The following is a 25,478-nucleotide window of genomic DNA, read 5'->3' as shown; positions in this document are numbered from 1 at the left end:
TGCCAGCTACCAAGGGTCCAAACTATATTTTTTTAACTAGTTATATGCCGCAGTCAATAGCGACCAAAGCATTTAAACTGTTAGGAGGGGGCGCTCCCCTCCGACAGCCCAATGGCCTTCCTGCAACTCGATCGGGGGACGCCGATGGCTGTAATGGCAACCTGCCTAATAAAGCCTAATAAAGCAGAGGCCTGTAAAAATGACAATACACTTTGTATTGCCGTGTATTGTATCAGTGATCTATTGATCGCTGGTTCAAGTCCCCTAGGGGGACTAATAAAATGTGTAAAAATAAGTTAAATACATTTTTCAGAAGTAAAAAAAATACAAAAAATTAAAAAACAAAACCTTTTCCCATTTTTCCCCAAACACAATGTAAAAAAAAAATTTGTATCGCCGCGTCCGTAAAAGTCTGAACTACATATTACAATATACCATTATTTAACTGAATGCCATAAAAAAAAATAATTAAAACACCCCAATCGTTATTTTTTGGTCAACTTAGCACTAAAAAAATGAAATAAAAAGTGATTCAAAAATTGCATGTACCAAAAAATGGTACCAATAAAAACTACAGCCTGTCCCGCAAAAAATAACCCCTCACACTGCTCCATCGACGAAAAAATAAAAAAGTGAATGTGGTGAAACAGAACAAATTTTTTTTAACAAATAGTTTTTCTTTGTAAAAGTAGTAATATATATATATATATATATATATATATATATATATATATATAAACTATATAAATTTGGCATAACCGTAATCGTATTGAGACGCAGAATAAAGTTAAGTTGTCGTTTTTCCACATGGTGAAAACCGTAAACAAAAACAAAACAAAACAAAAAAAAATCGATGGAGGAATTGACTTTTTTTTCCAATTCCAATCCACAAAGAATTTTGTTTTCCTTTTCCCATTACATTATATGGTACTTTAACCCCTTATTGACCAGCCTATTTTAGACCTTAAAGGGAATGTGTTTTTTTAGTTAAACAGTTAGTGTATACATGATTAGACATTGTTCTAATTTTTTTTATTTTTTCACGAGTCAGGAAATATTATAAATTAGATTCTAATTTATAACATTTCCCTGTGCTGGTCACTAGAGGGAGCAATTCCCAAAATTGCAGCATTGGCATGTGGTAAAGCAACCACATTGCTTTATGCTGCAAAATTTGAGAAGACACACTCGCTCTAGTGAGCTCACAGAATCCCCCCTCCTTTATCCTGGCTAGTGCCAGGAGAAAGGAGGGGATCGAATGTTCAAACCTCCTACACTGTGTGTCGCCATTTTTTGAGCGAATACACAGTGTAGTAGGCTTACATACAGTGTTAATCACACACGAAAACACGAACATAACTTACCTGCTCCTGCCGCCGCCGCTGCCGCCGCTCCCTCTGGTCCGTCCGCTCGCTTCTGAACACATGTCCGGAAGCCTCGACCGGAAGTAGTCATATTACTGTCCAGCCGCGGCTTCCGGTCCACAAGAAAATGGCGCCAGATGTCGCTCAGCCGAAGACCTTCCATTTGGACTGTGTGGGAGCATGCGCCGTTCCCACACAGACGGCGTACGCTATAGTGAATCGAACGGCTCCCGTTCGCATTCTCTATGGGGATGTATGTGCCGTATTCCATCTCTGTATGTGTCGTTAATCTACACATACAGAGATGAAAAAAAAAAAAGGGCAGCCCCCATAGTGAAGAAAAAGTTAGAAAAAAAAAAAGGAAAACACAAACACACAAATAAATACTTTTTTTTAATAAAACACTAAAAGCAAATTGATATAAAAAAAAAATTTTTCAAGACACCCTTCCTTTAATGACCAAGCCATTTTTTAAGTTTTTCCATCATCACATTCAAAGAGCTATAACTTTTTTATTTTTGCGTCGACAAGTTGTAATTTTTAATAGCACAAATTTGGGGTACATAGATTTTATTGATTAACTTTTATTAACTTTTTTTTGGGGGGGAATAGAAAAAAATCTGCAATTTCTCCACACTTTTTTGCGTCCCAAATTTACGCCGATTACCGTCTGGTATAAATAACACAATAACGTTATTCAGCGAGTTATTGCATTTGCAAAGATACCAAATTTATATAGATTTTGTATGTTTTTGTAATGATGGGGGTAGGGAAACAGACAAGTGAGCCCTAATCTACCCGCCACTCAGTCCCTGCCTACTTGCAACGACCCGCCCTAGGCGACGGGGTACAACCGGGCGACGGTCCCTACGCTCAATAAGTGCACGATAGGCAAACAGACAAGGGTACACAGAAGCTAAGGGAAATGGGGCAGTTGCCCACGGCAACACCGTGAGCAACAAAAGTAGTGAACAAGCCGAGTCAAACCAGGAGTGTACGAGGTACCAAACGCAGAGCAGGAGAGTAGTCAGTAAGCCAGGGTCAATATGAAGCAGGGACAAATAGTTCAAGAAGCTGCAGCAGGGCCAGGAAACCAACAGAGAAGAATCACAAGCACGGAGGAACAGGAAAGGCAGGTATAAATAGACAGAGGGCGGGAGCTAGCTCCGTCTGGCCAGGCTGTGATAGGCTCTCCCACTCCTAAGCCTGCCATCCTGAGTGGTGGAAGATGGAGTCAGTCTCACAGACATAGAAGCAGGTGCAAACTGATTACCTATGATGGGGAAGATACAGAAGCTGTGCCTGGCAGATCCTTTACAGTTTTATTACTTTTACACAGTGAAAATTTTTTTTCAAAATGATTTGTTTTTGCGTCTCCATATTTGAAGAGCCATAACTTTTTTATTTTTTCACCGATGCAGTTGTATGAGTGTTTTTTTGTTTTTTTTTGAGGGATGACTTGTAGTTTTTATCGGTACCATTTTGGAGTAGATGCGACTTTTTGATCACTTTTTATCAATTTATTTTTTAGGCTGGATTCAAAGAAAACAGCAATTTTTGCATGTTTTTTTATTTTATTTTTTACGACAATGACCGTGCAGGTTAAATGATGTAATAAGTTTATAGTTGGGGTCGTTATGAACGCGGCAATACCAAATATGTGTAACTTTTTAGCTTTATTTTGTTTTTTTAATAATAATGCAGTTTGTAAGGGGAAAAAGTGGGTTTTTCATTTTTTTTTTCCACTTTTTATTAAACTTTTCTTTTACTTTTTTACTAGTCCCACTAGGGGACTTCAATATGCGATCATACGATCACATTTATAATACACTGCAATACTTCTGTATTGCAGTGTATTATGCCTGTCCGTGTAAAAGGGACAGGCATCTGCTAGGTCATGCCAGAGGCATGACCTAGCAGGCATTCACTACAGGCAGACCTGGGGGCCTTTGTTAGGCCCCCGGCTGCCATCAGAGACACAGACACTCAGCGATCTTATCGCCGGGTGTCAGTGGGATGAGAGGGAGCTCCCTCCCTCTCTCCATAACAACTCAGATGCGGAGCTCGCTATTGAGCGCCGCATAGGAGGGGTTAAATGGGTGAGATCAATACTAATAGTGATCTCACCCATTTGAGCAGGAATGCCCCCAGCTACCTCTGGCTGCTGAGAGCAGGGACATTTAACGGCTCCCTGCTCTGTTTATTTAATTCCGATGCAGCGCCGTAAAAAGGCTATTGCATCGGAATAAGGCCTGTTAGTGGCCGCCGTAAAAACACTATGGGGCGGTAACTAAAGGGTTAATTTGTGCCAATAGAAACTACAGCTCCACCCGCAAAAAATTAGCCCTCAATCCATTACAGTGATGGAAAAATAAAAACATTATGGCTCTTGGAAGGCGGGGAGTGAAAAACTAAAACGTAAGAACGAAATATGGCTGGGTCGTTAGGGCTTATCTGAGTTTAGGGCTGATGCTCCAATAGCACTTCCATGATTGTTTATATGCATGTAGCATGTGACCGCTGCAGCCAATCAGGAGGCCCAGCGGTCATGTATTATATTTCTAGCTTTATGCCAGAAATACGATTCGTCAGCGCTAAACCTCGCTGAGCCCTCTGATAGGCTGGAGAGGTGAAATGCTACATGCATATAAATAACCCCCGGGAGTGCCGCCGGAGTAAAATCACTGGATCGCCTGGGAAAAGGATAGGTAAGTACTGCTGTTAATTTATCTCATATGCAGCCATTATGAAAAAAAAAATTAGAACCTGGATAACCCCTTTAAGTATATTATGCATTCCCTTTAATTATAGGTTGTGAGATTGGAGTAAAATGCTTGTGTAGGGAGTGTGAGTAGCTACAAAACAATAGGTTATCAAGAATGGACCTCCTCTAGTTCCTGTAAAGTAAATGTTTTTCTATAATATATTCTGGCATTGGCAATCAGATTATAGTCGGGTGTGATTAAAAACTTTCTCACAGGTTTTCAATTATCATGGATTATAATATTCTCTGCCGTCCTTCTGTTATAGGATTGTTTCAGTTGTATTTTCAGTTATTATAACACATTATTGCCACATTATCAACCCTGCAGATTATTACGCCTATTACAATAGTTTTTGTAAAGTATGTTCACATGTAGCGGGTTTTGTGCATTTCGGCCACTGCGGTAATTCACCCCACTAAGTGATGTTGCATTGTATTTAATGGAATTTTAGTAACTGCATATAAAAAAAGACAATCACAGATTACAATAGGGCCAGTTCTGGGGACATATAAAGAGAATTTCCACCTAAGCATAAAATCGCCATATACTAGTACATTTTTAAAAAAAAACAATTGTAGCCAAAGCTTGAATATTAGGTTGTCACGTGGCAGATTTTAAGCTTCTAGCTCTTTTTATACTCTATTTTGTTAGTATTGTGTTTGTCAAAGTTTAATTTTGATTATTGTATTTTATGCTTTAGGTTCTTTTCTAACTGACATAATGTGCTTCCTGTTAGGGGTTCCAGTTTTGATGGCAAGAATGGTGCAGTGTGCAGCGCTATTTTTTCAGTCAAAAACTTCTAAACCCTATAATAACCTGACAAATCTCATGAGTCAATGGTGTCTGTTATGATTCATCTGGATCCATTTGATAGAGGCCCTGTTGCTAGTTTAGTAATGCCTAATCTCCAAGCTAAGATAATAGGCACTATGATACTGATAATGCTAGTGAAAATTGTGTCACAAAAAGTTTATTTTAAAAGTTATGAGCTTTTTTCTAAATATGCAAATGAGGTTATACTACACAAGTGGGAGGAATCACCAGTGATTCTCCTGAGGTGGAGCTACCTCACAGCCTCTGACGCTGTCCTATCAGCGTGAAGCTGCTTCACACAGTGTGAGAGACTGAGGCTGGAGGGAAGGGGATCACTTCAAACAGCCGGATCTAGGCCTGTGGACCACCTAGAACAGCGGTTCTAGCAGTAACAACTGGAGACATCGCCAGTTGAATACACAGTCGGGAATGGAAGCTGTATACTATAAGATCAGGCTGTGTTGCTGGGCAGGGAAGGGGGAGAAGCTGTATGCTGATTGGACAGCATCATACTGAAAACCAGTCACCTCCTATATGGCTATTAGAGCTAAAATTTGCATAATTAGAGAAATGATCATAACTTTGCAAATAATAAACAATTTTGAAAAAAAAATAATCACATTGCAGTTATCAGCAGCAAAACACCTGCTCGTGCCCGCACCGCAAGAATATCGCCGAACTACTGGCAAGGACAGCCACACAGGGAGGCGCACAGACTACTTACCTGCTGGCCCACCTCCGCCTCGCCTCCTCTTCCTCCTCCACCTCCGCCTCCGCCTCCAGAGCGTAGCTGCTTAAGGAGAGGGGGAGGAGTCCAGTTGTTGCACGGCGGCAGGAGTTCTATGATCCCCGCCATTTTCTGGAGCCTGGAGGTGAAGGACTGGACATCTGGATCGAAGACATCGCCTGACGAGGACTGGCGTGGAAGCAGTTCTTCTGACACAGTGAGTAAAATATCTCAAAGTGCTGTTTAAGTATGGCCCTGTTCACACAGAGTATTTTGCAGGCCGAAAAAATCTGCCTCAAAATTCCTTATAGTATTTTGAGTCAGATTTTGACCTGCCCACAGTATCTTGCCGCGTTTTTTGCTGCGTTTTTTGCCTGCGGCGATTGAGGACAGCAGACAAAAAAACGCAGCGAAAAATGCATTTTCTGCCTCCCATTGATTTCGATGGGAGGTCAGAGGCGGAACAACGGCAAGAAAGAATGTGCTGCTTTTTCTTTTTTCCGCGACTGGCTCCCATTGATTTTAGATTAAATCAATGGGAGGCGGTTTTGGAAGTTGTTTGGTGCTGATTTTGAGGCAGTGTCCGAGTCAATATCAAGGCCCAAAAACTCTATGAACTGGGCCTTATTGTTAGGGCTTATTCAGACGAACGTGTAATACATCCGTGCAACGCGCGTGATTTTCACGCAGCTCGCACGGACCCATGTTACTCTATGGGGCCGTGCAGACTGTCAGTGATTTTCACGCAGCGTGTGTCCGCTGCGTAAAACTCACGACATGTCCTATATTTGTGCATTGTTCGCGCATCACGCACCCATTGAAGTCAATGGGTGCGTGAAAATCACGCCCAGCACTTCCGCAGCCGTATAAACTATGAATGAAAACAGAAAAGCACCACGTGCTACAAACATCCAAACAGAGTGTCATAATGATGGCGGCTGCACGAAAATCACGCAGCCACGCATCATACGCTGCTGACACATGGAGCTGTTATGGACCTTTTGCACGCGCAAAACGCCACGTTTTTGCGCGCGCAAAAAGCACACGCACGTGTAAATCCGGCCTTAGGGTAGGAACACACTAGGCATGAACACTGCGGATTTTACGCAACACATCTTATTGTGGAAAATCGACCTGCAGTGTGGCTTTTTAAGCCGCAGCACGTCAATTTATTCTGTGGAATCGCTGTTCCTCTGTTGCGGAAATGCTGCGGTTCTGCCGCAAAAATGACAAATGAGAAGAAAAAAAAAGGCACTTTTTTAAATTTAGACTTCCCCGGCCGTAGTTTAGGCGATGCATCTCTCTCTTCTGACGCTGTAGACCAAGTGACCGCTGCAGCAGTCACATGGGATCAAACGTCATGATAGGAGGCGGGGCTGCGCTAAGAATAGAGGATCGCGTCGCCTAAACTACGGCCGGGGTAAGTCTAAACTTTTTTATAAATTTAAAAAAGTGCCTTTTTTTTTTCTCATTTGTCATTTTTGCGGCAGAACCGCAGCATTTCCGCAACAGAGGAGCAGCAATTCCACAGAATAAATTGACATAAATTGACATGCTGCGGCTTAAAAAGCCACACTGCAGGTCAATTTTTTTTTCATCGTGTGGATGAGATTTGTTCAAATCTCATCCTCTCTGCTGCGACTGTAATACGCTGCGGATGTTCCACAATAAAATGTGTTGCATAAAATCCGCAGTGTTCATGCCTAGTGTGTTCCTACCCTAAGGCCGAATTTACACAAGCGCGTGCTTTTTGCGCGCGAAAAAAACGTGGCGTTTTGCGCATGCAAAAGGTCCATAACAGCTCCGTGTGTCAGCAGCGTATGATGCGTGGCTGAGTGATTTTCGTGCAGCCGCCATCATTATGACACTCTGTTTATATGTTTGTAGCACGTGGTGCTTTTCTGTATTCATTCATAGTTTATACTGCTGCGGAAGTGCTGGGCGTGATTTTCACGCACCCATTGACTTCAATGGGTGCGTGATGCGCGAACAATGCACAAATATAGGACATGTCGTGAGTTTTACGCAGCAGACACACGGACACATGCTGCATGAAAATCACTGACAGTCTGCACGGCCCGATAGAGTAACATAGGTCCGTGCGAGGCGCGTGAAAATCACGCACGTTGCACAGATGTATTACACAATCGTCTGAATAAGGCTCAGTTCACAGAGTTTTTGGGCCTTGATGTTGACTCGGACACTGCGTCAGAATCAGCACCAAACAACTTCCAAAACCGCCTCCCATCGATTTAATCTGAAATCAATGGGAGCCAGTCGCGGAAAAAAGAAAAAGCAGCACGTCCTTTCTTGTTGTTCCGCCTCTGACCTCCCATCGAAATCAATGGGAGGCAGAAAATGCATTTTTCGCTGCGTTTTTTGTCTGCTGTCCTCAATCGCCGCGGGCAAAAAACACGGCAAGATAGTGTGGGCAGGTCAAAATCTGCCTCAAAATTCGGTGCGCGGTTCCAGGCGGTCGCAGGTGCGCGATCGGTCGCACGGGCGGCGGTGTTTGACGGCCTCCATGACGACCCCCATGCTACCCACGACATTCTTTTGGTGAAAAAAACGGGCCCCATTGCAGGGGCCTGTTTTTTTTCTACCAAAGGAAAGTCGCGGCAGTTGCCGGGCCCCCCTTTCAATTAGGTTTGGCCGGGCCTCTCACATCAGTACCCCTAATACCCCCCCTGATGGCGGCCCTGGGTACCATGATATAGTGCTGGACGGAGTACCGTTAACAGGTGGTGCCACGGTAGGGGGGCCCAGAAAATGTAGCTGTATGGGGCCCTGAAATTCCTGATGGCGGCCCTGGGCGGGATTACCATGTAAAGGACTACAGTTCCCATGATTTCTCTCCCCTCTCACACATTGCATATATTTACATGTCTTTACAGCTGCCTCCATGTCTGTCTATTGGTAGTGTTGTAATTACTCACTATCTGCTACTGAGATAGAGCTCTGCTTCTCTCCAGGCGAGCACCACATTTAATTGTATCTGCGTCCTCAGGACACGGATACAGTTGCATATTACATACTCCCTGCCCTGCCGTTCACCATTGTAGGCCACAGGCCACATAGACCTGTAGCCTATGAGAATGCGGATGAAAGCGGACGCTGTTAGTGAATTAAAACATTTTTGTTTACATTCAATGGTTGAAAATTCATTGTAATTGTAATTTGTAATGGGCTTCACACTAAATGTTAACAATGAATGCTTTTATTCACTGACAGCAAAGACAACATAGAAAGCTGAGCAATCAGCCAATAAATGCTCCTCTTTCTACCTTTTGCTTGCGTCATCTTGATGTCAGATGCAACACGCTCTCACTCTCACTCTTCAGCTTTAAAGATTAGTCTTCTGCCGAACTGGCAAGGGGGTGTGTCATTGCTACGGACAGTGTAAGAGCTGTGGAGAGGAGAGTGCGCTCTCATCTCTTCAGCTCTTGCGAGAGATCAGTCTTATATTGTCTGCCGAACTGGCAAGGGGGCGTGTCTCTGCTACGGACAGTGCAAGCGCTCCCTAGTTCTTACACTGTCCGTAGCACTAACACGCCCCCTTGCCAGTTCGGATGAAAAGACTGCAATCGCACACTCTCTCTCCTCCATATCTGATTGGACAGTGTCACAGCCATAGTAACACGCCCCCTTGCCAGTACACGCCCCGTTGACTGTTCAGGGGGTTATTTAAATATCGGGCACCAAATATTACGGCACCCATATCTAAACAACGGAGGGCGGTAGAAAAAAAAGTAAAGTGCCCCAGGGTTTGTGAAGCCCTCCCCATTACATGCTGCACTCAGCCGCACATGTATGGGGAGGTGAAAGGTTCTCTTTAAGAGATAAGATTTAAAAATGAAATGTTTCTGAATACCCATCATGCACTTCTGTATAGCAGACATGCCAGAACACTTCATTCTATGTGTGACATTAGACTGTATATGTTGCATCTATTGTGAGACAGGAAAATACGTTAATTATGTGGTCTTATGCTCTGTCATCTATGTATCTGGAAATGCCATTTAATGTTCGGCTCTGAATGGGATTCTTTCATTGAAAAGAAAACAGGAAGGGAAGTAGGAGGGAATATAGTCATGTTGCTTATTTCTGCGAATGTATAAAGCCTGCCAAACATTAGCTTAATGGCTGAAATAATTCTTCATCACGTGGAGGCAAAGAAACATCTTTATTAAGTTAAAAGCATTTACAATAACCTATTCGAAGCTTTCCATTTCTCTTTCAGTGCCTTCAACAAAAGGATTTCCTGAGAGGCAACAGGGAAAGTTTCCTTATTTTAAAATGCATTGTTTTACTTCAATGTTGCGGCGCTGTAGAGAAATGGATGCGGCAAATCAGACCCTTTAAATCTAATAATCATATTTAGTGATGAATATCCTAAGCACTGAAGTCAAAGGATTTCATGGAGTTCACAACCAAGACCTAAAACATTGCAAATTTGAAAGTCTGGTTTTGGGCATTGGCAATGTTAGCGGTGGCATCATTTGGTTTTTACATGGCAACCTGTGGTCCTAATGCTCTGCGCAACTAATTTTCGCCACAGAACGACTTTTACTTGTAGACTTTCCACTTTCCTGAACTTCTGAATTCTGCCAAAGTATTACATCAGTCAGCTTTTACATAACTCATGGCTAAGGCACTTGGGCTTATATAACTAAGAAAAAATGAAGTTGTATGTTTTCTTTCCAATTATAACTCTATTATTAATCTGAACAAACTGACTATTATTTCATCAATTTGCTGTAAACTAGATTTGATTTTTGGGCTTAGCCCAATAAAACACAATTTAAAGGCATTTTATCATCTATATTTTCAGATACTGAAACATACGGTAATCTTTTTTTATAATCTGTTTTTATTTTCTGATTATATCATTTTTTAAATTTATTTTCTGTACATGCGTATGGGGGCAGCCATCTTGCCTGAGCTGCTGCCATCTTGCCTGAAACTGCAGATCAGAAATTTGCTTTAGCCACATGGATATAAAAAAAAACCTTAATCAGAAAATGACTAATTCACTTCTGTGGCAGAGTGTTGTGGGCATGCCCTGTGACATGCGCAGGAAGGAGGAGGTGAGTTGTGTCTATCATGGTGAGATCCAGTGTTATCTGTCTCCTGATTTATAACAGAGTTGTTAGTAGTGACGCACCCCGCCAATCAGCTTCAGCAGACAGGGATATTAATCTTACCCTCCTCTTCAGCCGCGGCGGAAGTTCTGTCCTGACTCTATCCGGGATCACAATGTCGTGCGCTGCGCACAGCGCTGTGAAGTCAGGACTTCCGCTGCGATCCGGAACCAGGAAGGTAAGTACTGTCAGTTACTATAGTAACTTTTCATTGATGTGGTGCGGGGGGCCGCTGCGACCCCTATAGCTACGCCACTGAAGGTACATATCAAGACACACAGGCGCATGTATACACGTACATGGAAAAATGTACACATACAGTCCCATATATACCCACACATGCGCACATATACACAACACAGATAATGTAGCAGTTATTACCTGCAGTCCTATGTAACACCACAGATAACACACAGTGATAACTCTGAGTACATATAATGTAGTGGATAATACCTGCAGTCCTATGTAAAACCACAAATAACACATTGATAACTCTCTGAGTACAGATAATGTAGTAGATGTTACCTGCAGTCCTATGTAATGCGACAGATAACACACAGTGATAACTCTGATTACAGATAATACAGATAATGTAGTAGATGCGCGCACAGAAATATATATACATACAGATACAAAAAAAAGAGAAAACAGCAGCACTCACAGAGTAAGTATGAATCGGGTGCCAGCAAAAAACTTCCCGATCCTCGGACGTAATGTCAGATATAGAAAAAAGAGAAACTTTGCGGCACTCCAAGTTGAAAAAATGATGGTTTATTCAATCCAAATGTAACAGCAACGTTTCAATCCTACAATAGGATCTTTCTCAAGCCTAGTGACACATCTAATACTCAAAAAATATATAGGGTAGAACCCATTTAACTTAATTGATCTCATTATCATGAGTTACAGTGCTAAGTGTATGAAAACATGTATAATAAATAGTTTAAGGTATCAAAAATAAACAGTAAAATGATACATAAAGTGTACTAGTGCATATACAGATAATGTAGTAGATGTTACCTGCAGTCCTATGTAATGCCACAGATAACACACAGTGATAACTCTGATTACAGATAATACAGATAATGTAGTAGATTCGCACACAGAAATATATATACATACAGATACATATATAGACCTACAAATACACACAGACACATATACACCCATATTGGAACCTATACACACACACACACACACACACACACACACACACACACACACATAGACACAAACAGCAGACAGAATGAGCACTCACCATCTCCTTCCTCACAGGCCTCTTGCAGGACGGCTGTGGGTGGAGCTTCCTCCTCTCCTCTTGCTTATTCTGCTGTGTCTCCTCCATGTGGGCCCTGAGTCTGAAACACTACAGCTGTTCTTGGAGTGGCTACAGCTGCTCATGTGAGCAGTTCTGTCCAATCTATAAACAAAGGGCGTGTCTTAGAAACGCTGGGGTAGCAAATTCACCCTCCCCTGCCCCCGCCATGTGAGTAACCTGACCGCTTGTTGGTCAAGTCACAAAGCCTAGTGGCATATAAGGCCTGACTGTTTATTATAGTAATACTAAAGGTACTATTACTGCCTTAAAGAATGACAGTCAACATTCTCAACATTTAATATACAAACAGTCACTACATATAAACTACATATTGTTAAAATAAATATTAGTTTATACTATATATAATTTATAAGATAAAGTAAGATAGTTAACCTATACACCCATATTAATTCCTGTAATTTCAGGGAAAATAAACAAAGTTTATGCAAATATTGCCTTGCATTGATTTAATGGGGGGGCTCCAATTAACAATAAAAAAAAATAGCTTACCCATAGTGTTTTTACTGTATGTGTTTCTGTCATATAATGATGTGCTTGTTTACATACATAAGTCCAGACAGTAGATACTATGGAAGCATTGCTTAAGTAAGTTGTACAGCTTTCTAAATCTGGCTGCTGTAACCCCCAACAAGTTGCTATGGGGGAAGCTGTGGCAGTGTATACACAGGCCCAATGGGAAAAAATAGATGACCATATAATACATATTCGGGCAGAATCCTCCAAATAGCTAGGCCCTCTTGTAGGTGCCTCTCCACTTTGGCCCGTAGATGTATGTAGTGAGCTGGGACCCACCCTCTCTGATGGCCATGCTCTCTTGAGTGGGCACATGCTTTCTTAGTAGGGTATAGATAGGCCATAATGCAGTTATGAACATCACAGATAGGCAGATTAAATTTAGTGATTTTTGTGTTGATTGCTCCCGTTTCCATTTCCTACATATCCTCAGAATGCTAAGCAGTGCAGGGCATGAGTGTTCTTGCAGTCCATATCTCAAGCACTGAACAACAGTCCTAATGGTATGGGGAATTGCTATAGGCTGCTACTTAATGGTCAGTTTGAATGTTCCTGAATATTCTTTATAGGTCAGTATGATTAAAGAGTTTGTCCACCTTTTACTATCTCTTTTTATTAGATGGGACCCATGAAAATAAGCTGGGATCTGGTTTGCCGGGATCCTTAGCGATAAACTGAAATCTATTTGAAAAGCAAGTGTTCAATTCCTCTACACTGCCACCACAGGGGAAATTAATCATTGCACTGTGGCTATTGCGATCAATGGTCTGCCCATGTAATGCATAGATGCTCTTTATAGCTACTCTCCTCTATGTTTAATCTTAATAACTACAAACATTTCTAGTATTTTTGGCATGCACTGGCCAAATGGCTATAACATTTTATTAGTTGCAGCCTCAACTCCTATGCATTATAACCAGAGGGAAGTGTATTAATGATCATTGAATATTGATGTTTTAAAAGGGTTAATAATGGGGTTGACTATTTTAACACATTTAAACATTAGTTGTTTCCATTGAGACCATGCTAACAACAGAGATTTTAAATAGAGGCTCCATTTTTATTGTTGTGCATGGCCATATTTTCCATAAAACAAGCCCTGTGCATTAGGTGATGATTTGAGAATTGAGTTACAATTTTAAACATGGAAGAAATTTACAGCAGACAAACAGAATTCAAAGCAAGAAATGTGCCAAGTGTCAGTCTCAAAAAGGGCACAGGCACTGCATACTATATCTATGGGGCAGAGGTTTTACATCACGGGCATGGTTTAATTCATGTTAACATTTACACCACCCCTCAGAATCACATTTAAAAAAAATAAACATTTTCAAGACTAAAGTATTCTCTTTTAAGATGAAGTTAAAATAGATAAAATTCTAAAATAAAAACACAGATCCCTTTAGAGTTTAATGTTTTCCCAGACAGTAGGAAAAGTAATTGAAGAAACTGCAGTGCCTGCGTCTGAGAGCGAGATAAGCTGGACAGTTGAACAGACACGAGGCACACTTGGTGACCAGGGATAGACATTCCCAAGGGAACTTAGCATGTGAAAGCACAAGAAACTTCTTTCCCATTTGAAACATTAGGCTGGACAAGTATCTAAATCTGACTGCTAGACATTGCTGACCAACATGCTAAACAACCACATTTTAAGCAAAGGCGGCAATGCACGCAAAGGCACTGAGGACCTCCTATAGTCATCCTTCAGGTCAAAAACAGTCATGCCATAGCCTTGTGATGTTCTCGGGCTGGGTTTACATAACCAGTAGTTGAAGAGTAAATGTATCACTTGGTAGCAATAGGATACTCCTCTTTCAGCTAAATTGGGGTTATGAATAGAGTGGTTAATGGATAGATAATAAGTTGTTGTGGTGGGACAACCCCTTTAATGTGTGAGGCTCCTTGTTGGATGCAGGAGCTGAGGTCTTGATATAAAGTATTTCAGGATTTTTAAGCGTGTATCATAAGCAGGTACAGAAAGGAGAAAATAGTTTGCTTCCAAATATGTAAATCTGTTCAGATCTCTTAAAAAAATAAATAACAAAAAAATGTCACAAAAAAAATAAAAATAGCATTCACTATATAAAGTGTAAATCAGGAGTAGTATTAAAATTATTAACTACAGGTTCCCTACTTTGCATGTGGGATGCCCGCAGTAAATAATTTCTATGCTAATAATCAACTATTACAATATTCTAAATATACTATATAGTAATATGTAATCTATATACATTTTTGTATGCATATATTAATCGTCTATACTTTTCAAACGTAGACAGCCTAGAAATTTAAAACCTGTTTTGAATACTACCTACCCACACTCAGTACATTACATTCGTTTTTTACTTACTTATAGACCTATATGAGCACGGACAGCCATTCAGTAAGGCCCCATGCACACGAACGAAGATTTTGTCTGTAATTACGGACCCATTCATTTCTATGGCCGGCGGACACCTTCCCGTATATTTACAGGAATGTGTTCCTGCCGTAGATAGGTTCTGCAAAAAATAGGATGTGTCCTATTTTTTGCTTTTTACGGACCGTGCTCCCATACTTTATATAGGAGCATGGCCTGTAAATGTGGGTGGCTGTCCGCGGCCAGCCGAGCCCATAATCACTGACCATGATTACCGGCACAGCGGTTGCCATGGGTCCATAGATTGAACGAGAAGTAGGAAGAGTTATTTACACACCCCATAAATACAATAGTTTAGCATTAAGTCTACAGATAGAGTACCAGATATCAAGTTATAGTCTTACACAAAGATACAGTGTCAGAACCATGCTTATAACAAATACAGAACCAGAATCAACCTCATCATATATATACAGTACACATATCAAGCTCAGTACATAAATACAGCACCACAACCAAGCTCAGTACATAAATATAGTACCAGTACTAAGCTCAGTACATAAATACAGCACCAGAACCAAGTTTATCATATAAATATAATACCAAAACCATGATCAGTAAATATATACAGTACTAGAACCAAACTAATAACATACAGTACCTGAACCAAGCACATTATATAAATACAGAACCAAAACCAGTACATAAATACAGTAATAGAACCAAGCTTATTATAACATTACAGTACTAGAACCAAACTCGGTACATAAATACAGATCTAGAACCAAGCTCAGTACATATATATACAGCACCAGAACAGAGCTCAGTACATATATACAGCCTTATAAGTTTCTGCCTTATAAGTTTCTACTCTGTGAAACTACAGCTCCCAGTATGACCTGCACAAGATATAGTAAGTAAGATATGATAGGAGACTGAGGTGTTGTTTCACAAACTAGATGAGTATCACAGATCCTCTTTGCAGACTCACAGGTGATGTCTAGAATTGGAGTCGCTCTTTTACTTCTCCATCAGGCCCAGACTATCTTGACAATTTATTCAGGGCCACAAATAATTTATGCAGATTTTGCCATCCATTTTTTTGGCCACATACTTTTCCAGCACTTCTACACACACTATACTAAGACAAAATTCTCATAGTGGCTCACACTGTGCTCTATGAATATAATAGTGCTATACACACTGTGCCCCTTAAAGAGGGTCTGTCACCACATTAAAGGGCCCTATCTTCTACATAATGTGATCGGCGCTGTAATATAGATAACAGCAGTGTTTGTTATTTAGAAAAACTATCAATTTTGACAGAGTTACGACCTATCTTAGCTTTATGCTAATTACTTTCTTAATAGACAACTGGGTGTGTTTTTACTTTTTGACCAAGTGGGTCGTTGTGGAGAGAAGTGTATAACGCTGACCAATCAGCATCATACACTTCTCTCCATTCATTTATTCAGCACATCGTGATCTTGCTAGATCATGATGTGCGGTCACATACTCACACATTAACGTTACTGAAGTGTCCTGACAGTGAATAAACATCGCTTCCAGTCAGGATGCAATGTCTATTCACAATCCCAACACTTCAGTAATGTTTGTGTGAGACTTACAGCACAGCAAGTGTAATCTCGCAAGATCACACTGTAAATGATGGCTTACAGCGTGATCTCGCGAGATTACGCTTCCTGTGCTGTAAGTCACACCCAAACGTTACCGAAGTGTCGGTATTGTGAATAGACATTGTGTCCTGGCTGGAAGCGATGTCTATTAGCTCTCAAGACACTTCAGTAACGTTAATGTGTGTGTAATGTCCGTGGCTGTGGGCCGTCAGCTCTAATCCCCCCCTGACAGCCCCAGCCACGAGTCAGCAAGCACGGACCAGCGCTCGCTTCCACTCCCCTCAGCCAGATCCCATAGGGCGCGCGCGCCCGCTCTTAAAGAGGCAACGTGCGTACCGGACTTTTGATGAACTTTGACCCGTGAGTACCCTGGACTATAAGAGGGGTCCAGCCCCCTGCTTCTATGCCTGAGCGTTGTTGATGTTTCCTAAGTTTGTCTATGTGATGACCTCCTAGTGTGTTCCTGTTCATATTTCCTGTTCCTGTACCTGTACCTGTTCCAGTTCCTGTTCCTTGCATTCCATACCATCCTGGCCGAGCAGTGTGCTGTACCAAAGTCGTGTCGTGCTGTATCCCACGTCTGACATGCTTCACCTCGCCTGACGTCTACCTGCTGCCTAGTCCCAGCCGAGCCTGCCTTACTGCTGTCCGAGCTGCCACAGGTACCTATACGAACTATAGACATTGTCCTGCGCCCTGTTGCCCAGCTGCCATACCGCCAGGGCGGTACGGCCCAGTGGGTCCACAGACCCTTCGTGACAGTATGAGTAAGTGACAGCACATCGTGATCTCGCAAGATCACTATGTGCTGAGTAAATGAATGGAGAGATGTGTATGACGCTGATTGGTCAGCGTCATACACTTTTCTCCACAACGCCCACTTGGTCAAAAAGTAAAAACACGCACAGTTGTCTATTAAGAAAGTCATTAGCATAAAGCTAAAATCGCTCATAACTTGGTCAAAATTGTTTTTCTAAATAAAAAAAAACACTGCTGTAATCTACATTACAGTTCCGATCAGATTATGTAGAAGATAGGGCACTTATAATGTGGTGACAGAGCCTCTTTAATATAATAGTGCTTCACACACTGTGCACCCTAAATATAATAGTCCTGCACACACTATGCTCACTAAATGTAAAAGCTGTTTCCCCTGAATATTAAAGCTCCACACACTGTTCCCCCTGAATATAATAGCTCCACACACTGTTCCTCTTGAATATATTGATGCTGCACACTCTGTGCCATCTGAATATAATAGTGCTACACACATACATTGTACCCCATGAATATAATAGCTATTTTATAGTTATATAGTTATATTTAATAGTGCTACACACACTTGAATATAATAGTGCTGTACACACTGTGCCCCCTAAATAAAATAGTGCTAGACACTGTGTACCCTGAATATAATAGTGCTACATACACTGTGCTCTTTGAATATAATAGTGCCATGCACTGTACCTCATGAATATAAAAGTGATACACACTCTGTAACCTTGAATATCATAGCATTACAAACACTGTGTCGCTGAATATAATAGCACCACACACTTTTCCCCTTGAATATAATAGCACCACACACTTTTCCCCTTGAATATAATTGTGCCACACATTGTGTCCTCTGAACAGAAAAGCACCACACACTATGCCCCCAGAATATAATCCCACTACACTTTATGCCCCATGAATATGTGTCACATATAGTGCACCCATAAATCAGTGCCACACATAGTGCCCTCCAAAAAACAGTGCCAGATATAGTGTCCCTTATAAAAGTCACAATGCCACACAGTGCCCCCTTGTAATGTCCGTGGCTGCGGGCTGTTAGCTCCAACTTCACGCTGACAGCCGCAGCCACGAGTCGGCAAGCGCTGGCCCCAGCCTCCTCCTCAGGAGACGCCAGCGCTCGCATCCACTCACCTCTGCCGGATCCCGTAGGGTGCGCGCGCACGCTCGTCCCCGCTCTTAAAGGGGCAGCGCACACACCGGACCTCATGGACGACCTTTGACCCATGAGTACCCTGGACTATAATAGGGTTTCAGCCCCCTAGTTCTATGCCTGAGCGTTGTTGTGTTTCCTTAGTCTGTCTATGCAAATTGGTCCCCTACTGTTTTCTGCTCCCAGTGTTTCCTGTTCCTGTATCCCGATCTAGTGCCGTGCTTGCTATTGTCGTGCCGTGCTGGATACCACGCTTGACTGCCTACCCACGCCTGTCATCCACCTGCTGCCTAGTTCCTGCCAAGCTACTGTCCGTGCTGCCACATTCCAAATAACTATGCAATTGACCCTAACATGCGAGTGTATGCACTTTAAATAGGTAAATTACACTGTGAGCCCCAATGGGGACTAACCAATCTGTGTGTAGTCTCTGTACTGGTTAATAATGTGTGCTGCATGTAAATTACAGCATCTCTCAGCCTGACTGGCTGAGAGGAACAGTGGAACTGTAGCCATGACTGTTTTAGAATAAAGCTGCCTGTGGACAACTGGTGAATTACATCTGCGAGGCACCATCATTTGCATATAGAGAGTGGTTTTAATACTGCCTTGAACGGGGGTCCAGGGCGTTATTCTTAAAGTGTAATAACACCCTCTGAGATGTGTATGTTAGAGCATCTAATAGATCTTCTAACTTGGGCTACATTCACATTAACGTAGTCCACCTCGGACGTGAAAAAACTGTCATTTCCACGTACGAGGTGGACTCCTGAGAGACGTGTTGTCACAGATCCCCCACAGGCTACAGTCTATGGAGGGATGCGTGACGCGCAGTAAAATAGGACATGTCGTATTTTTCAACGGACCGTTCACACACTCAGTTGAAGCAACAGTCGGGTGAACGGCCCCATTGAAATACATGGGTCCGTGTGATAGCCATTGTTTTAACGGCCGTCACACGGACGAGATTCACGTTCGTAGGAATGAGCCCTCACAATGTTTTGTCCTTTTGACAAATTCCCCTTAAAGAGGCTCTGTCACCGGATTATAAGTGCCCTATCTCCTACATAATCTGATCGGCGCTGTAATGTAGATAACATTGATTTTTATTTTGAAAACGATAATTTTTGAGCAAGTTATGAACAATTTTAGATGTATGCTAATTAGTTTCTTAATAGACAACTGGGCATTTTTTAACTTTTTACCAACTGGGTGTTGTAGAGAGAAGTGTTTGACGCTGACCAATCAGCGTCATACACTTCTCTTCATTCCAGCCCGGCTTGTTTCACTACACAGCGTTATCTCGCGAGATCACGCTGTGCTGTCACTTACTCACACATTAACTTTACAAAAGTGTCTTGAGAGTGAATAGACATCGCCTTCAGCCAGGATGCGATGTCTATTCACACTCCCGACACTTCGGTAAAGTTTCTGTGGGACTTAACTCACAGCACAGCGTGATCTTGCGAGATCACGCTGTGTGCAGTGAAAGAAGCTGGGCTGGAATGATAAGTGTATGATGCTGATTGGTCAGCATCATGCACTTCTCTTTACAACGCCCAGTTGGTAAAAAGTTTTAAAAAAAACGCCCAGTTGTCTATTAAGAAACTAATTAGCATAAATCTGAAATAGTTCATAACTTGCTCAAAATTGATAGTTTTTCAAAATAAAAACCAATGTTGTTATCTACATTACAGCGCCGATCAGATTATGTAGGAGATAGGGCACTTATAATCTGGTGACAGAGCCTCTTTAAGTCACAGAAGAAAAATCTTTAACTTTGTGCCACAGGGCACACAGATCATCTTTAAATTCATGAAGTGCAAGCAGTCTCTTTCTTAATCTGCAAGAAAATATATAGATTACCTACTTCTGTTTATAAACATTATTATTTGTCACGAAGAAAACGTTACTTTACTATTTACACCAAGGGTTGAAATTCAACTGGTTCTCCCCCATTCTGCAGTGCGAAGATACCTGCCCTACTGTACGGCACCTTCTCCTAAGATGTAGGCGGCGTGATGGCATCATGAAGAATGGCATCGTTCCACAGGAGCAAGGCCTGGTGAGAAGATGCCATGCCTGGAATGCATCGCTGAATGGCTGTGGAGGAACGGGGACAAGTGAGTATGTATTTTTGTTTTACCTTTAAATAGTTCCATGAGTTTAGGGGTGTCACGAAGGGTCTGTGGACCCACTGGGCCGTACCGCCTTGGCGGTAAGGCACCTGGCCAACAGGGCGCAGGTCTGAGTCTATGGTATATAGTGGGAATAGACACATTGCAGGACCCTAGTGCTGCAAGGCAAAAGTGCTGCCTAAGTTTAGACTTTCTTAGATTTATAGCTAAAGGTATCAGTAAATATGGCAATATTGCAATGATTGGTCCAACCCTTCAATTATAACAATGCTTCTTTCCTAACTGTTGAGTAGGCTCAAAAACAAGCATAGACTATGGTTAATTATACAATTATGGGTTAATGAAATTGAAATGTCATTAAAAGGTAATAATCGCTGCAATTTGGAGAAGTAAATATTATTAAATTACTGTACAGTATTTCCTTTATTTTGTGTGCAAAATTTTCATTGCTTCTAGGGGACAAATGTTTTACTTCCACACAGACAATACAGTCTTGGTAATTTCTGTAAGGTATACCAGATGAATGATACCTTGAACTGATCTCAGAGAAGAACTGGGGTTTTCAAAGTCTGGCTGCATTGCTCCAGTCTGATTCCATTAGATAGGCTCAAAATACTATGACAACTGTCGTTTTAGCTTTCCTCCAAAACAAAGCATGGAGATAATGAGCATGGAAGTAATATATACCACCTAGAAAAGAGCCTTGCAGAAGTGGCTGAGATGCGTTAAGGGGACAAAATAGAAAGCCTTTTCACATTAAGTGCTTTATAGTCATGATAAGTCCTATTTACTCAGAGTTAAGATTACTTATTTCACTTTGAATCTGACACAAACAAAAGCCAGTTATCTATCACTACAAATGAGTCATTTATCCAAAACTTGTTGTAGGATTTGCAATTAGAGATGAGCAAATTTTCCAAAATTGGTCAAACCGGGCATCAGATTCCATTCGGTCTGAACAAATTTGGCACAAATTGAAAGTGCCCTAATTGTCCTTAAAAGAGGTGCCTGACACTCTGAGGTCTTCTAGGAATGTATTCATCACCTTTCAAGCTCTTAAATGCCAAGGTAGTGTTAGTAATGTGACAGCAACATGTAGGGCTGGTAAATGGATGGTAGCTGGGGGTAAAAAATAGTCTGTTTAAAAACACACTGCACTGTTGGATTTTTTTTAAGCTTTTTAAAATTAAATAAAAAACTTTACTTGGGCACATACTAAAGTATAATGGCGCTGTATAAATGCTTGATGCAGAACAATATGCCAATTTTTTGGGGGCACTATTATTAGCAATTGGATATATGCAATACAATGATCTGTATCAGCACGGGGTGGCACACTTTCAGCACCAGGATTTGAATTTAAATTAAAATCTTTTTATTTGAAAGAAAATTGTCACTTGGACACAGACTGAAGTATAGTGGCGCTGTGTAAATGCTTGACACAGAACAATAAACCAGTTTTGGAGGCACTATTAGATATATGCAAAACAATGAGTAAAATCATGTCTGTGACATCTGTTTTAAAAGGCAGGAGCACGCTATCAGCACCAGGATTAATATTATTGAAATTATTGAAGAAAATTTGTGAACGATGTGATTGGGGATTCACAAGTTAATGTAAGAGTTGTATAGTTGTAGCAGCACTCACTTGTAGCAATGGTTGCCTGTGCCTGCCTAACACACTGACACTGATTGACTCCTAACTCTCTCCAAAATCTATCTCTCTATCACATTATTGTAAATCTAACAATCTATTCTCTTCTCCTCACTATGTGTCACGATCTAGGGGTATGTGAACTCACTAGGCCGCTCCGCCGCAGCGGAGAGGCAGCTGGCCAAGTCACAGTCTATGCAAAGTCTATACAAGTTGTTCGTAGCACAAGGGTACCTGAGATAGTCCAGACGGTGGCAGAGGCTCTGGCACAGATGGGACTAGATGTGGCAGGTTGCGCCAGATGTGGCGGATGGTATCAGGAGTGGCAGAAGACACCAGACGTGATGTATACCAGCAGGCGGCATAACATGACTCCAACACTAGACAGGCTCAGGAAAAAAACACAGCACGGGATACAGGATACAGGTAGCAGGGCCCGGGAACACTGGGAGCAGGATAACACTAAGGGACCAATTGCAATACGAACATGGGAAAACTACAACAATGCTCAGGCAAGGAGTGAAAGGGCAGGGCCCTTTCTATAGTCCAGGGTGATCTGGGAAATAATTAATTAATTAATTACATATGCACGCGCTGGCCCTCTAAGATCGGGAACCAGCGCATGCCCCCTTGTGGATTGCAGGACAGAGCGTCCGGATGCGCTGACATTTCCTGGAAAGGAGAAGTCGGCCAGAGGAGGAAGGTCTGCGGTCGCAGCCATCAATAGGTAAGGGGAGGCGGCGGTCCGTGACCACGGCCATTACACTATGAAACACACTAACTGACACTAATCCACTATTTATCTGCAGCATCATTTCGTGGTTCGGCTGATTATAGTGGCTATGACTTATATGATTGTTATGCACTGTCATCAGTGTCTTACACCTATATATACCCCTCATTATTGGCTGTGCTACAGGGAGGGCTGCCTGCAAGACATTATGGGGAAGCCTGCCAGACCGCCACCCAATGTCATGTGATACTTCTTCTCTGTCTTCTAATTTGTAAAATGGTGGCCGCCATTTTAAGCGAGTCGTGTGGGATGAATTCCAAAAGTTTTGGATTGGCGAAAATCCAAACTTTTGGGAAATTGATAACGAATTCGATTAACCCCTTAAGGATGCAGCCACTTTTGGACCAAATGACAGCCTCATTTTTTAAATCTGATATGTGTTACTATATGTGGTAATAACTTCAGAATGCTTTTACCTATCCAAGCGATTCTGAAATAGTTTTCTTGTGACATATTGTACTTTATGTTAGTGAAAAAATTTGGTCGATAAATTCAATATTTTTTGTGAAAAACACCAACATTTTGAGAAAATGTTCAAAAATTTGCATTTCAAATGTATCTGCTTGTAAGACAGATAGTTATACCACACAAAAGAGTGACTAGTTAACATTTCCCATATGCCTACTTTACGTTTGCATCATTATTTGAACATCCTTTTATTTTTCTAGGACGTTACAAGGCTTATAAGTTTAGCAGCAATTTCTCACATTTTCAAGAAAATGTCAAAAGCCTATTTTTTTAGGGAACAGTTCAGATCGGAAGTGGCTTTGAGGGCCTTATATATTAGGAACCCCCATTTTAATCAATTTTTCCTGTAATACTGAAGGTTTTTACCAGAGAAACACAACTGAATATTTATTGCCCTGATTCTGCAGTTTTTAGAAATATCCCACATGTGACCCTAGTGCACTACTGGATTGAAAGAAAAGACCCAGAAGCAAAGGAGCACCTGGTGGATTTTTGGGCCTTCCTTTTCTTAAATTATATTTCAGGCACCATGTCAGGTTAGAAGAGGTCTTGTGGTGCAAAAACAAAGGAAACCCCACAAAAGTGACTCCATTAGATTTTGCTGGATTGGTTTTTCTGTACCATGTCGCATTTGCAAAGCCCCTTAGGTACCAGTACAGTGGAAACTACCCAAAAGTGACTCTATTTGGCAAACTACACCCATTGAGGAATTAATCTAGAGGTGTCTCATAGATTTTATTAGAAATGTGCAGGGGAAATGAAAAATTACATTATTTTCCAATAAGACATAGCATTAGTTAAAAAAATTTCATTTTCTCAACAAATAAAGGAGAAAAAGCACCCTAACATTTGTAAAGCAACTTCTCCAGAGTAGGGAAATACCCCATATGTGGTCATAAACTGCTGTTCGGATACACGGCAGGATACAAGGGAAGGAGCGCCATTTGGCAGTTGGAGCGCAGATTTTGCAGGATTGATTCATGGGCGCTATTTTGCATTTACAAAGCCAGTTCTTGCCAGTACAGTAAGAGCCCCTGAAATGTGACACCATTTGGTAAACTACACCCCTTGAGGAATTAATCTAGGGGTGTAGTGAGCATTTTGACCACACAGGTTTTTGCTGAATTTATTGGGATGTGAAAAAAATATATATTTTTTTTTTTTGCGAAAAGATGTAGTTCTAGTCCAAAATTTAGCATTTTCACAAAGACTATAGGAGAAAAGCACCTCATTGTTCATTAAGCATTCTATCCAGAGTAAGGCAATACCCCACACGTGGTCATAAACTGCTATTTGGACACACACAAGGCTCTAAAGGGAAGGAGCGCCATTTAGTATTTGGAGTGGAGATTTTACAAGATTCGTTTTTTGACACCATGTTGCATTGAGCTATAGTACTAGTACAGTGGTACCCCCGAAAAATTACCCCATTTTGGAAACTAGATCCCTCAAAGAAATTATCTAGGGGTGTAGTGAGCATTTTAACCCCACAAGTATTTGCAAAAATAAGTACACAATAGATGTTGCAGATTGAAAATTGCAGTTTTCCACAGATAAGCCATTTCAGTGCCCAATGTGTTGTGCCCTGCTTGTACCACCGTAGACACACACCACATAAATTGTTAAGCGGGTTCTCCAGAATACAGTAATACCCCATATGTGGTTATAAATTGCTGTTTGGGCATACTGCCAGGCTCAGATGGATCACCATTTTGCTTTTGAAGCACACATGTTGCTTGGTGTTTTACTGGTATTTCAGCTTATAATGTGGGGGCATATGTAAGCTGGGCGGAGTACATCAGGGCATATGTAAACTGGG

This window comes from Rhinoderma darwinii, chromosome 4 (genome assembly GCF_050947455.1).
Source record: "Rhinoderma darwinii isolate aRhiDar2 chromosome 4, aRhiDar2.hap1, whole genome shotgun sequence".
Taxonomy (NCBI): Eukaryota; Metazoa; Chordata; class Amphibia; order Anura; family Rhinodermatidae; genus Rhinoderma; species Rhinoderma darwinii.
Note: the sequence above shows the minus strand (reverse complement) of the source record.